The sequence below is a fragment of the Bubalus kerabau genome, chromosome 14 (genome assembly GCF_029407905.1).
Source record: "Bubalus kerabau isolate K-KA32 ecotype Philippines breed swamp buffalo chromosome 14, PCC_UOA_SB_1v2, whole genome shotgun sequence".
In the NCBI taxonomy this organism is placed as follows: Eukaryota; Metazoa; Chordata; class Mammalia; order Artiodactyla; family Bovidae; genus Bubalus; species Bubalus kerabau.
In genome coordinates this window covers 35,429,685-35,442,172 of record NC_073637.1, presented here as the reverse complement: position 1 = coordinate 35,442,172, position 12,488 = coordinate 35,429,685, and the positions used below count along the sequence as shown (strand labels likewise).

Genomic DNA, 12,488 nt, shown 5'->3' with positions numbered 1-12,488 from the left:
GGCGCAGTCGTAAAGAATCTGCCGGCCAATGCAGGAGAGACAAGAGACTTAGGTTTGATCCCTGGGTTGGGAAGATCCCCTGGAATAGGAAATGACAACCCATTTCAGTATTCTTACCTGGAAAATTCCATGGACAGAGGGACCTGGCAGGCTACAGTCTATGGGATCGCAAAGAGTCAGACATGACTGAGTATGCACTCGCCTGGTGGTCCAGTGGTTAAGACTCCATGCTTCCAAAAAGGGGACGTGAGTTTGATCCCTGGTCAGGGAACTAAGATTCTACATGCCACGCAGTGCAGTCAAAACAAACAAACCTCAATTAATTAAAAAAAAAAAAGAGACAGAGATCAATATCTGATATTGAGTACCTTTGACGATTTTCTGTGATTACTCTGTCTTGGAGAACCTGCATGTCATTCGCCAAATTCACCTTCTTCAGATGATGGGGCTGGCCGTCAGCACCTAAATGGAGGAAAGCAAGAGTGCCATCAGTTGCATTTCCTCAGCGATTTATCTTTCAGATGTTGCCTTTCACACCTTCATAGGAGGATATCATTAGGAAGAGCATTCTCCAAATTTCATTCAGACTGAGTTTCTTACAGTCACTCCAAGAGACTTTGAAGTATTGTGGGTCATTCGGTCCTTTTATAGAAGTTTCCATTTGACTTTCTATTCACCTAGGGAAAGACTTTCCATTATATTCATTTCATATTATTCTCTGACTGGATTTCATAAAGTCAATAAAGAAGAGTTTCTCCTGAAAGGTTTACGAAGTGTTCCAAGTTTAAAAGTTGAATAACGTCTAATTTCAGCTGCTAAGACCTATTTTAAAGGAATATGTGCAGAATCATAAAATCTAAAGTGACTGCAAGTGGTTATTTGATGAGTAGCAAAGCGATCATTTCCAAGTGGTAAATTTGTTTCTATTTGTTTCTATTCTGCATTTACCAGAGGTGAAAAATATAAGTGCCTAAAATTAACTTGGATACTTAGAATAAGAGGAAATACCCAGTTTAACACATTCAGTATTGGATGAAACAATCTTGCTGCCATGAAGAGCACATTTTAACATAAATATGCTATAAATAAATGCAGATATGATACATAAAAGACAATAAAAACGGATAACTAATGAGAACTACTGTATAGCACAGGGAACTTTACTCAGTGCTCTGTGGTGACCTACATGGGAAGGAAATCAAAAAAGAGAGGCTATAAAGAACTGCCTCCCTGATGCAGGAGATGCAGTTTCGATCCCTGAGTTGGGACAATGCCCTGGAGTAGGAAATGGCAACCCACTTCAGTATTCATGCCTGGGAAATTCCATGGACAGAGGAGCCTGGCGGGCTACAATCCATGAGGACACAGAGTCAGAAGTGACTGCGAGACGGAGCACGCACGCACATGTAAACACAGAGCTAATTCACTTTGCTGTACAGAAGAAACTAATACAACATTGTAAAGCAACTATACTCCAATAAAAAAGAGGGATAAACTCTTAATTGGCCAAAATTATATTAAAGCTCATTCTCATTTGTAACATAAAAAGGAGGAAGAAAGAGAAGAAATATTGTATCTACATCTTATAAAGAAATAGAAGCTCTCAGGTATATAAGCTTTAAGAAAAGGAGAACACACACTATTTCACCACTCCAAATTTCCTCTACATTAAAAAAATATTTCTCTTATAGCAAATTCCCATCAGCTAGCTATTTTACATATGGAATACTCAAGGAACCCAAACCGAGGCTCTGTGACAACATAGAGGGGTGGGATGGGGAGGGAGGTGGGAAGGAGGTTCAAGAGGGAGGGGACATACGTATACCTATGGCTGATTCAGGCTGATGTTGGGCAGAAACCAACACAATACTGTAAAGCAATTATCCTTCAATTAAAAATAAAGTTTAAAAATTAATCATATTTCTACATAATAACAATAAATAGTTGGAAATTGAAAAAATATTTCTCTCGCTCATATAATAATATTAAGACATTTCCTTTGGAGCTCTCTGACCTCTTCACTAATGAATATTCTCAGAGTTAATGGGTGTAGATTCTTTCAATACAGTAGACCTGGAATCTCTTCTTGTTCTGAACTGACTCTGATGATTCAGCTTAAATATGGCCAGTCCCAGGTCCTCTGCTCTGTTCTGGAAGCTTCACTCTTAGAGAAATTGTGGTGGCAGGACCTCCCTGCAGTTGGCTTCCTGTTGCTGGACTCTTCCTCTCACCCACCCTTGCCCTTATGTCTCTTTCATTCCTGGCAGATCAATTCCTCCACCCCTTTCCACCACCCTGTCATTTGTCACATCCAGCCCAGTCAGTCTTTCAACCCTGCCCCTGTGCTCTCAGCCTGGGAATTCTTGAGTTCCAGGGGAACTTTTATACTCTTTAACATTATAAATTATTATAAGCATCATGGAGATCTCTATTTTTTTTAATATGTTCCCAGAAGACATATAAATGCTTATGATTATAATTATGCATGATACCCTGTGATCTTCCAAAATAAAAATTTACGTTTGACTTTGAGGCTCCCAGTATCTGGCTGTGGTCATGCTGGATCATAGCCTAATGTCAAACAACAACATCCTTTCTGTGGTTATTCAGAATCTACTACTGGGAGCGGCAGGAATTAGATGTGAATTCCAGGTTACAGCATCCATTGGCTAGGTGACCCTGAGCGAGTTACTTCATTTCTTTATGCCTCAGTCTCCTCTTCAGAAAAATGGGGATTAAAAATAGTATCTAATTCCATAGGGTTGATATGAGGATGACAGGCAAACATCCTCATAAGAAATTTAGAATAAGTGGCCAACAAACATTGGCGATCATTATTACTGGCACTGAATTGTTTTCCAAGCCAATTCAGAAAGATACAACTTCCCAAGGTATAATTTGCAGTCAAAGATATTTTCATGGAGTGAAACTAGAGTTTTCATTCATTGTATAAATGGAGGCTTTGCTTTGTCATCACTGGAATGATAATATGTAGGAAAAGAGTGCAATCATTCAAAGATATAGGTGATTAAAGAAAGAACAGAGGCAGATATTTATACCTGCTTAATATGTGTATGCATGTGAGAGTCAAACACTTCTCCTGTGCTAAATGAAGTTTTATTTTCCAAGAGAGTGTAAGGTGATAGGAAGACTGAGCCACCAGAGTTTTTAGTTCCATAATCTCATCACCAACAGATGGAATGCCTGGATCCCTTCTTCCTTTATATGTGCTAATTTGTAAGAATTCACTATAAATAGAGTATGAAATGTGCAATGGAAATTTTTAATTAAAATATTTCTCTCGCCTTTTTGGCAATATTATTAATGAACATGGGTTAAAACAAATTTATTCTTTAGTTTCAGCAAAACAGCATCATTTGGCAAATAAAATCAATATGACTAATTTTAACCAAATAATTTGATGCCAACAACAGAATATTGTTGGTTTATAGTTTTGTTTATATTTAATTAGCTATTTATTTTGCACTTTCAATACCGTATGATTATATCATTGTAGATTTATAGTTATATGTGTGCATGTGTGTGTGCATGCGTGCTAAGTCACTTTAGTCATGTTCGACTGTAGCCTCAAGGATCAGCTGACAGCTTCAGTTTTCACTTATCTATCTCCCCAGAATTCCTACAGTACTTAAAATCTGTGCCACACAATGTAACATTTAGTTAGAGGGTCTCTGTTGCTGTCTAGACAGGGGAAGGTCTCATCTCTCTGGTCAGGTTTTCAGATTCCGAAGCATGAAGGTTGTGCCTTGGGCTCTTGTCTACATTTTTAGCTCTAATCATCTCTTCCCAGAACTCCATGCACTGATTGAGTATCACTGTATCATCAGGATCTGAGTCACACATCAACCCTTGGTCTGTTTGGAGTTTATTCAAGTGTTGGTCAAGTATATCTAGTCTGAGAACCTGAATCGCTCCTGAAGCAAGAAAACAAGAGCAGCCCACAGCCCTAAAGCTGGGCTACACAAACTTAAATGGAAAAGGAACCACCGGTCCAGCTTTGGGTCATTTTATTCTTTTTTTTTCCTTAAGCCAGACCTATCATATTTTCTGCAAGCAATGACTCGACCTAAGACTCAGAAGTACACATGTGTGCGTTTGAAGTGAGCTCATATGAATCTCAATCTCTCTGCTTGTAAAATAACAGGTTAGATTGGAAGACCTCCAAAATCACTTCCCGCTCTAAAATTCTAAAAAATGTTGGCACATGTGCCCATTAATTTGATACTTAAAAGTAGTGAAAGTGTCAGTTGTGTCCGACTCTCTGCAGCCCCAAGGACCACAGCCCACCAGGCTCCTCTTTCCATGGAATTTTCCTGGCAAAGACAGAAAACCTACCGGAGTGGGTTGCCATATCCTTCTCCAGGTGATCTTCTCAACCCAGGGACCAACCCTGGTTCTCGTGTATTGCAGGCTGATAGATTCTTTATTGTTTGAGCCACCAGGTAGCCCGACTAATTTGACATTAAACATCCACAAACAAGTGTGGTTTGCGCCAGAATTTCACCTGCTGATAATATGTCCGGAAGTTAAGCTTGATGGTTTAAGAGCTTTGGTTTGAAAGTTTGCTTTGGCTTCTCTCTCTGTATTAGTGTGCTACTGTACTTGACCTAGGAAGCCATGCTGGAGAGCTAGTGGATGACTGACCTGAGCTGTCTGGGCTTCTTCTGTTGTTCAGAAACTGAACTGCATTTCCTGGCTCTCAAACTTCGTAAACTCATCAGATTTTGCTGCAGAGAAATGTCATTCAAATGACATTTCCACAGTCCCCGGTGGAAAACACTAGTACCATTCATAGTTAGTGAAATGCTGAAACAGTAACTAATATTTTAAAACTGTGGATTGAAGGCATTTCTGTATACGCTACACGTACATGCGTTTAGATAGATGTGTGAAAGAAATGCTTATTTTCCTTAAGCTGTTGTCCTTTAATCGTCTCCTAAAAGTGGCTTTAGTCCTGTTGCAGAAATGCACTCTGTCTCTGCTCCCTTCACCTTGGAAAGTAATAAGCGGTTCCAAACTGCCTTCCCAAAGGAGTTGTTGGAAGGTCCAAAATGTCCTCATTAGGAAGCTTACGCCGAGCCACACAAATCTTGCCATTGTGGATGGTGTACGCATGTGGGACCTTTACTTCATGCACAATGACATGAGACCAGAAAACATGTGAACAGGAAGCCAAACCCAGGAGAGAGTTGGGGCACTTCCAGCTTTGCATGGAGCCCAGAAATGAAGCAAAATTCAGCAGTATTCTGGACTCAGGTGTCTGGGGGCCGGCACAGCTGCACCCCAGCCCTCTTCAAACACTGCGTAGGAGAGCACAGTGGCTCCAGCAGCACCCAGCCTGGACTCCATCATTATGTCAGCAAACCCCAAAAGATCGTGAAGACGAAGTCCTTGCTTAGGAAGCCAGACTTTAAATGGCCTGAGTAACCTAAAAGCAGAATGGCCAGCACCATTTATGGAAGCTCAGTATATTCCTCATGCTTTCAAGCATGCTAATGGGAATTCCCCCCAATATATCTTGCTCCTTCTTTAAATAATAAACTTTCCCATGATGCAAGCTCATCCTATTCTAAAGTATATATTTGGTGATTATTTTATGTAACAGATAGTGACAGTTCCTTTCCTTCCTTCCTTACTTTCTTTTTAAACTGTTTTAAAACCTTTTATATCATCTAAGAAACCAAAGATAATCTCTGAAGTTTGGGGAATTTGAAGTGAGCTCCCAGAAGCCGGATGGAATTCATATAATAACCAAATACTATCTTTCTGATGAGTGACAAAACTCTATATTTGGAGGCGACAAGAGTTTCTTAAATCTCCTTTTAAATATGTTAATACAGTTTATCTACCAGGAGGAAATATTATACTTGACTTTGTAAGACCAGCCATGAAGGCTGGGACAAGCCCCTTTCGTAATAAATGGTCTTTGCTCTGAAGTGTTCAGGTGTGGGTAAGAGCTCTAAAATTCAGGAAATCCAATAAAGGCTTTGCCATAGAAGATTAGAAAGGGTAAAAGGCTATAAGAAAACTAAGGTTATCAAGTAATCAGACCTCAAAGACTTAAAAAGTCACAGCTTCCTGTCTGCTAATCAGATTGTTTTCCGTTCGCTCTAAATGTTAAAATTCTTCCCCTTGTTATCTTTAAAAAATTTACAAACGTGACACACCTCTCCTTTCCAGGCATCCACCATTCAAGTCAATGGGAAGAACTTCCCACTCACCCTGAAGGAGGAAATGTTTGTGGGATAAGTCACCTCCAGGTAAGAAATCACCTTCTTTGCTTTAGTCTTATAAGTTTCCTCTTTTCCTCTAGTCTCTGAGTGGGTCCTCAATTCCAGGGAAGTAAAATAAAAACCCTGCTAAGGAAAGAGCTACTTCGTGATGAGTAAGTATAAATTCTTCATGAATATGTGCTCTTTATGAGTAAGTATTCTACTCGCCTACGGATCTTTTCCCAAGTCTCTGCTTGTTTCTGAAGGTTTAGAGGAAGTACAGATTTCTCTTTTTGAGGGTATACAAAGTTATTGGCAAGACTTCTCTGGACATGGCCTTCCTGTTGAAACTGAGTGGGAAACAACCCACTCAACAGCAGAGGTACAAGATGAAAGCTCAGAGCCCCAGTGAGCCCAGAGACTGACATTTCTTTGGGGGGACTGAGCAAAAAGGGGAAGAGCCCAGTTTCTATGTTCTGTCTCTAAATTTCTAAGACACATTTGGCGGTTTTATACTTTTTAAAAAGCTACCTTTTACATCTAAGCAATATCATTTGTATCATTTTTTTAGATTCGACATATAAGTGGTATCATGTGGAATTTTTTTAAATGATGCAAATGAACTTATTTACAAAACAGAAACATACTGACAAACATAGAGAACAAATTTATGGTTACCAAAGGGGCAAGGGGTGGGGGAAGGACAAATTAGGATTTGGAGATTAAAGTATATACTGCTGCTGCTGCTGCTAAGTCACTTCAGTCGTGTCCGACTCTGTGCGACCCCATAGGCGGCAGCCCACCAGGCTCTCCCGTCCCTGGGATTCTCCAGGCAAGAACGCTGGAGTGGGTTGCCATTTCCTTCTCCAATGCATGAAAGTGAAAAGTAAAAGTGAAGTCGCTCAGTAGTGTCCGACCCTCAGCGACCCCATGGAGTGCAGCCTTACTATGCACATAATAGATAACCAACAAGGACCTACTGTATAGCACAGGGAACTATAGTCAATATCTTGTAATAGCCTATAATGGAAAAGAATTAAAAAAAATTAATTCAGTCATATATGTATATGTATATATATACATATATACTTTGCTGTATACCTGAAACTAATACAACACTGTAAAGGAAACAAAAAACAGTATCATTTATATATAAAAAAGATTAAACAAAAACTGACTTCTTATATTACTTAATGTTGTAGGTTAGCCTCTAAACACAACATTCAGTTCAGTTCAGTTCATTTCAGTCGCTCAGTCGTGTCCGACTCTTTGCGACCCCATGGACCGCAGCATGCCAGGCCTCCCTGTCTATCACCAACTCCTGGAGTTTACTCAAACTTATGTCCGTGGAATCTGTGAGATGATCCAACCATCTCATCCTCTGTCGTCCCCTTTTCCTCCCGCCTTCAATCTTTCCCAGCATTAGGGTCAGTTCTTCGAATCAGGTCGCCAAAGTATTGAAGTTTCAGCTTCAGCATCAGTCCTTCCAGTGAATTTTCAGGACTAATTTCCTTTAGGGCGGACTGGTTGGATCTCCTTGCATTCCAAGGGACTCGCAAGAATCTTCTCCAACACCACAGTTCAAAAGCATCAATTCTTTGGTGCTCAGCTTTCTTCATAGTCCAACTCCCACATCCATACATGACCACTGGAAAAACCATAGCTTTGACTAGATGGAGCTTTGTTGGCAAAGTAATGTCTCTGCTTTCTAACATGCTATCTAAGTTGGTCATAGTTTTTCTTCCAAGGAGCAAGTGTCTTTTAATTTCATGTCTGCAGTCACCATCTGCAGTGATTTTGGAGCCCAAAGTCTATCACTGTTTCCACTGTTTTCCCATCTATTTGTCATGAAGTGATGGGACCAGATGCCATGATCTTAGTTTTCTGAATGTTGAGTTTTGAGCCAACTTTTCACTCTCCTCTTTCATTTTCATTAAAAGGCTCTTTAGTTCTTCACTTTCTGCCATAAGGGTGGTGTCATCTGCATATCTGAGGTTATTGATATTTCTTCTGGCAATCTTGATTCCAGCTTGTGCTTCATCCAGCCCAGCGTTTCTCATGATGTACCCTGCATATAAGTTAAATAAGCAGCCCCAGCTAACTCAACTTCCTTCTATTAACTTGTACCCCTTCTTGTTTTATGGTATTCTATTATAGCTACCCATTTGTGCAAGCTTAAAGCTAATATTATAGGTATTTCCTTTTTTCTTCGTTCCTTCATTCAGTCCCCAAGTTGAGAATGTTCCACCTTCTAAATATCTCAGCAATCTGTGCCCTATTTCCACCTACACTGCTCAGGCCTTAGCAGTTCTCACCTGTTTACAATAGTCTTTCAATTGATCTTGTAGTTTACAGCACTATCACTCCCTAAGCCTTTGCCCAGCCTACATTCCACACTGCATAGATGATCTATATAAAATCTTCCTAAAACATAAATCACATCTACTTTCTGACTTCTCAGCCCCAAACAAAGTCCTTCCTTGACTCTCCATTGACTCAACAGTAATCCTAAAAGTACCAGTAATCTTAAAAGTAATCTCAGTGAGGAAAGGAACTTGTGCTACAATGCTTCCATCATTGAGTTGGGTTTGCTACAAACAGAAAAACCAAATAAACAAAATGGTCTATTGAACCAACTAATATCTTAGTGATACAGGTAACATGTGCCAGCCCAAGATTTTTACATTAACACGAACCTACAAAAGGCATTTCTTTGGATCATGAGCTCGTCCAAAAAGACTCATGAGCATGAGTTTGAGTTTTACTAGAGTGATGAGTGCAAACACCTACCTGAGCATGAGACACCACCACATTCATGATTAGACCCCTGATTAAATCTCCAGGACCCCTAGATTCAACAGTCCAGCACCAACTGAAACCAGTTCCCAGTCTCCACCCCACCCCCTGTTCCCCATCCCCGCCATCCCCCTCATCTTGGCCTTCTTACTTATTCTGCTCTCCAAGGCCCTTCCTTTATGGAATGTCCTTCCACACCACCAGGTGATCTTTTAAAACTCATACAATCAACATCATCTTTGTAAAAGTTGCTTTGAATTTCATTGGAGAGAATTACTCTGCCCTCAGTTCTGTCACTTAATCATAACAGACTTCTGTTTTTTTGCAGGTGTTATACTGTTAAGACAATTCTGTTTTTTCTTTTTCTTTTGGTTTGTTTCCTTAGAGCAGGAGCTCCCCCAGGGCAGGATATGGCTCCTCTTGTTCATTTTCGCATCACCAGTGCTTAGCGCAGCAGGCAATGCAAAGCAGATGCTCAAAAACTAAGGCACTGAATCAAAGATGAAAACATTGTGTAAATGGAAAAGCCCTAAAATTGACTGAAACACTTCTGCGTTCAGACACTGTGCTAGATACTTTACATGTTTTATTTCCTTTTAATCCTTTCAACAATCCTCTCCTTGGGATAAGTATTGGGTTGGCCAATTCCATAGTATTTGTCTCCTTTCACAGAGGTGGAACTTGAGATTGAGAATCTGAAAGATCTTGCTGCTGGTCACATAACCATGTAATGGCAAAACCAAGCCTCACAGCCAGATCAAATCATAGTTTGTGTTCCTCCTACCACAGGCAACTATGCCTCTGAGGAACACTGAGATTATGGGGCTGATCTTTGTAACTAAATTAGCTATAGCATAGAATTTTAGTGTTGACAGCTCACTTTTAAATTTAGGGGGGAAAGCAAGGAGAATCCAGTCTTTTTTTCAAATTTAATTATGCCTTAGAATTTCTTGGAAGCCACAAAGAATTTTAAGTGGAAATGTCATTTAAAGGGACTCTAAAAAAACAACTGAATTTTACAATGTTTTCCATGTTTGTTGAATAAATAATGAATAAATAGATCTACTGCATTCTGAAATTTGATATGAAATCTTTCCACCTAATCTATCTTGGGTATGATACTATCAAGTAATGACACTGAACACTAGATAGTTACAACAAATATAAGAGATGATTATATATATTTAATTAAACATATACATACATAGTATCTTCAATTCTTTTACATATACACACACACACTGATACACACACGTTATATGTGGTTTTCATAGCTGTTTATATAAAGTAATCAAGCTCAGTGAATTAATCATAGCACTTATGACACTAGAAGGGCTTCCCCACTGGCTAAGCAGTAAAGAATCCGCCTGTGATGCAAAAGGTGCAAGAGACACGGATTCGATCCCTGGATCAGGAAGATCCCCTGGAGGAGGGGATGACAACCCACTCCAGTATTCTTGCCTGGAGAATCTCATGGACAGAGGAGCCTGGAGGGTTACAGTTCACAGGGTCTCAAAGTGTCAGACCCGACTGAAGTGACTAGCATACACATGACACTAAAACTGCTTTCTACAATTCATATTTCTTAGTTTTCTTACTTGAATAAAGACAGTAATTTTCTATATCTCATAGTACACCAACTTATAATCATGGTTTCATAAAAGCAAATTGAACAACTACCTAAGATAGAACTTTGTGTTCACGGCTTATTCAATTAGCAAATCATACTTCCTAAAAGCTGAGAAATTGTATCTTTCTTCTAGAGTTTTAAATTCACTTTTTGTTGAAAGACAATTTCCCAAAGCCTTGAACATCATCCCTGAGAACAAAACTAACTCAGCATCCTTTACAGACACGTAGTCGAACAACAGAGCTTTGGGTTTTACCAGGGCTTAAGAAGCTCGTTCTCTGTAATATTTAGATCCTTCAGCTATACAGTGAAAAACTTAATAAGAATTCACCTGTCCACTCTAGTGACAGTGTTTTGCAAGGTTTAAACACGCCAGTACAAGTTTCAAAACTACACCGAAAAATGAGATTTATCATAGTGTGAAAAGAAACTTCCCACAACTGAATTTGCCTGAAAGCAGAGAAACTTAAGCCCAAAGTTGCAACATTATTCCTGGATACCTAACAAGTAAGTAAGGTGAATATCCAGAGTTCCTTTGTAGGGTGAGATGTGTGTGTGGAGACCAGTCAGCTACCACCAGGACCAGGACATGGGGAAACTTGGGTGGACAATTTTGTGAATAAATGAGTGAGCAACAGAAACCTCTTTCCCTCCTACAATTTTTAAGAGGGACCCAATTTGGGTGAAAGACTTTGGCCAGAAACACATTTCCAATCAGGGTAGCATCTGAGCACGGGGAAATCTATTCTCGGGATGAAATAAGATGAAATGGACAAGGGCAGTGAGGAAACTTTGGTTCTTTCCTTATGAAAGAAAAAGCAGAGCATCATACTTACAAAAGCCGCCTTCCAAGTCCTCTCTAGAGAACCAGCTCTGGGAAATGGGAGAACGCACAGGAGCGGAGATAAGGCGGCGGCAGCGGGGCTTCCTTCCTCCTCGCCGGGGCGAGAGTCATTGTTCCTTATCTCCCTGACCTCCGGGGGCGCCGGGGGCCGGGAAGGGCCGGCCTCTGACCCTCTCTGCCCTCCCTCCTGGCCTCCGCGCCTCGGGTCGGGGTTTCCTATTAGCCGCTCCAGTCGCCTGGCCTGACACGGGCCGGGGGAAGCAAGAGGGCCGGTCTGCGAAGCGCTTGCGAGATGCAGAGGGTTATATAAGCCCGCGTATTATTATCATCACACACACCCCCATAGAACCAAGGCTGCCAGACAAACAAAAGGCAGTTCCAAGAAGGGGAGGAGCAGAGGCAGAAGTTACACCGGGGGTGAATTTCGGGACACTGCTGGGAAAAAAAAAAAAGGCAACTCAATATGTGCATGCAAACCTCGGCAAACAAACTGCGCTGCAGCTGGCCGGCCGGCCGGCCACGCGGGAAGGCTCCTCGGAGGAAGGGAGGGAGGGGGTCGGGGGTTGGCAGGGCTCTCAGGCTGCGGTCCCCCCGCCCCCGCCCCCAGGCACCCGACACAGTAGCCGCCCGCCCGTGGTGGGATGGAGTGGATGAGGAAGATGTGGTATTTGGAGAGGCAGGCGTTCCAGAGACCGAGTGCTTAGTAAACACGGATGTTTCTTAGACTCTCACCAGGTGCTTCTGCTGCTTCGCTTTCGTTCTGGTCTCTCATTTTGCTAATGAGAGTTTGCAGGGAGTTTCAGGGGTCAGGGCCCTACCCTATATATCCATCCTCTGTTTTAAATCTCCGTGGGTCTCTGTTCTTTTCTTTGTGGGGGCCAAAACCTCCCAGCCAAAGGGTTCTTTAGGCCAGAGCTGGGGCTGAGAAAGTTTTCACTTCATCCTCTCCGCTACCCTCCCTCCCCCATGCTGCTACCCTCGGGTT

General features: G+C 41.2%; 1 protein-coding gene across 5 annotated transcripts in view; it reads right to left on the bottom strand.

Annotated features, from left to right (window-relative positions):
- SULF1 (sulfatase 1) overlaps positions 1 to 12,488 on the bottom strand; it is a 188,769-nt gene that overhangs the window by 149,944 nt on the left and 26,337 nt on the right. For 4 of the 5 annotated variants that reach the window (XM_055546209.1, XM_055546204.1, XM_055546205.1 and 1 more), the window contains exons 1-2: positions 11,496 to 11,946; positions 369 to 462 (exon numbers count right to left, since the gene is read on the bottom strand). The gene's annotated coding sequence lies outside the window, so the exon portion shown is untranslated. Of the gene's footprint in view, positions 1 to 368; positions 463 to 11,495; positions 11,947 to 12,488 lie in introns of those variants that run through there. The other variant, XM_055546203.1, reaches the window with a different exon arrangement.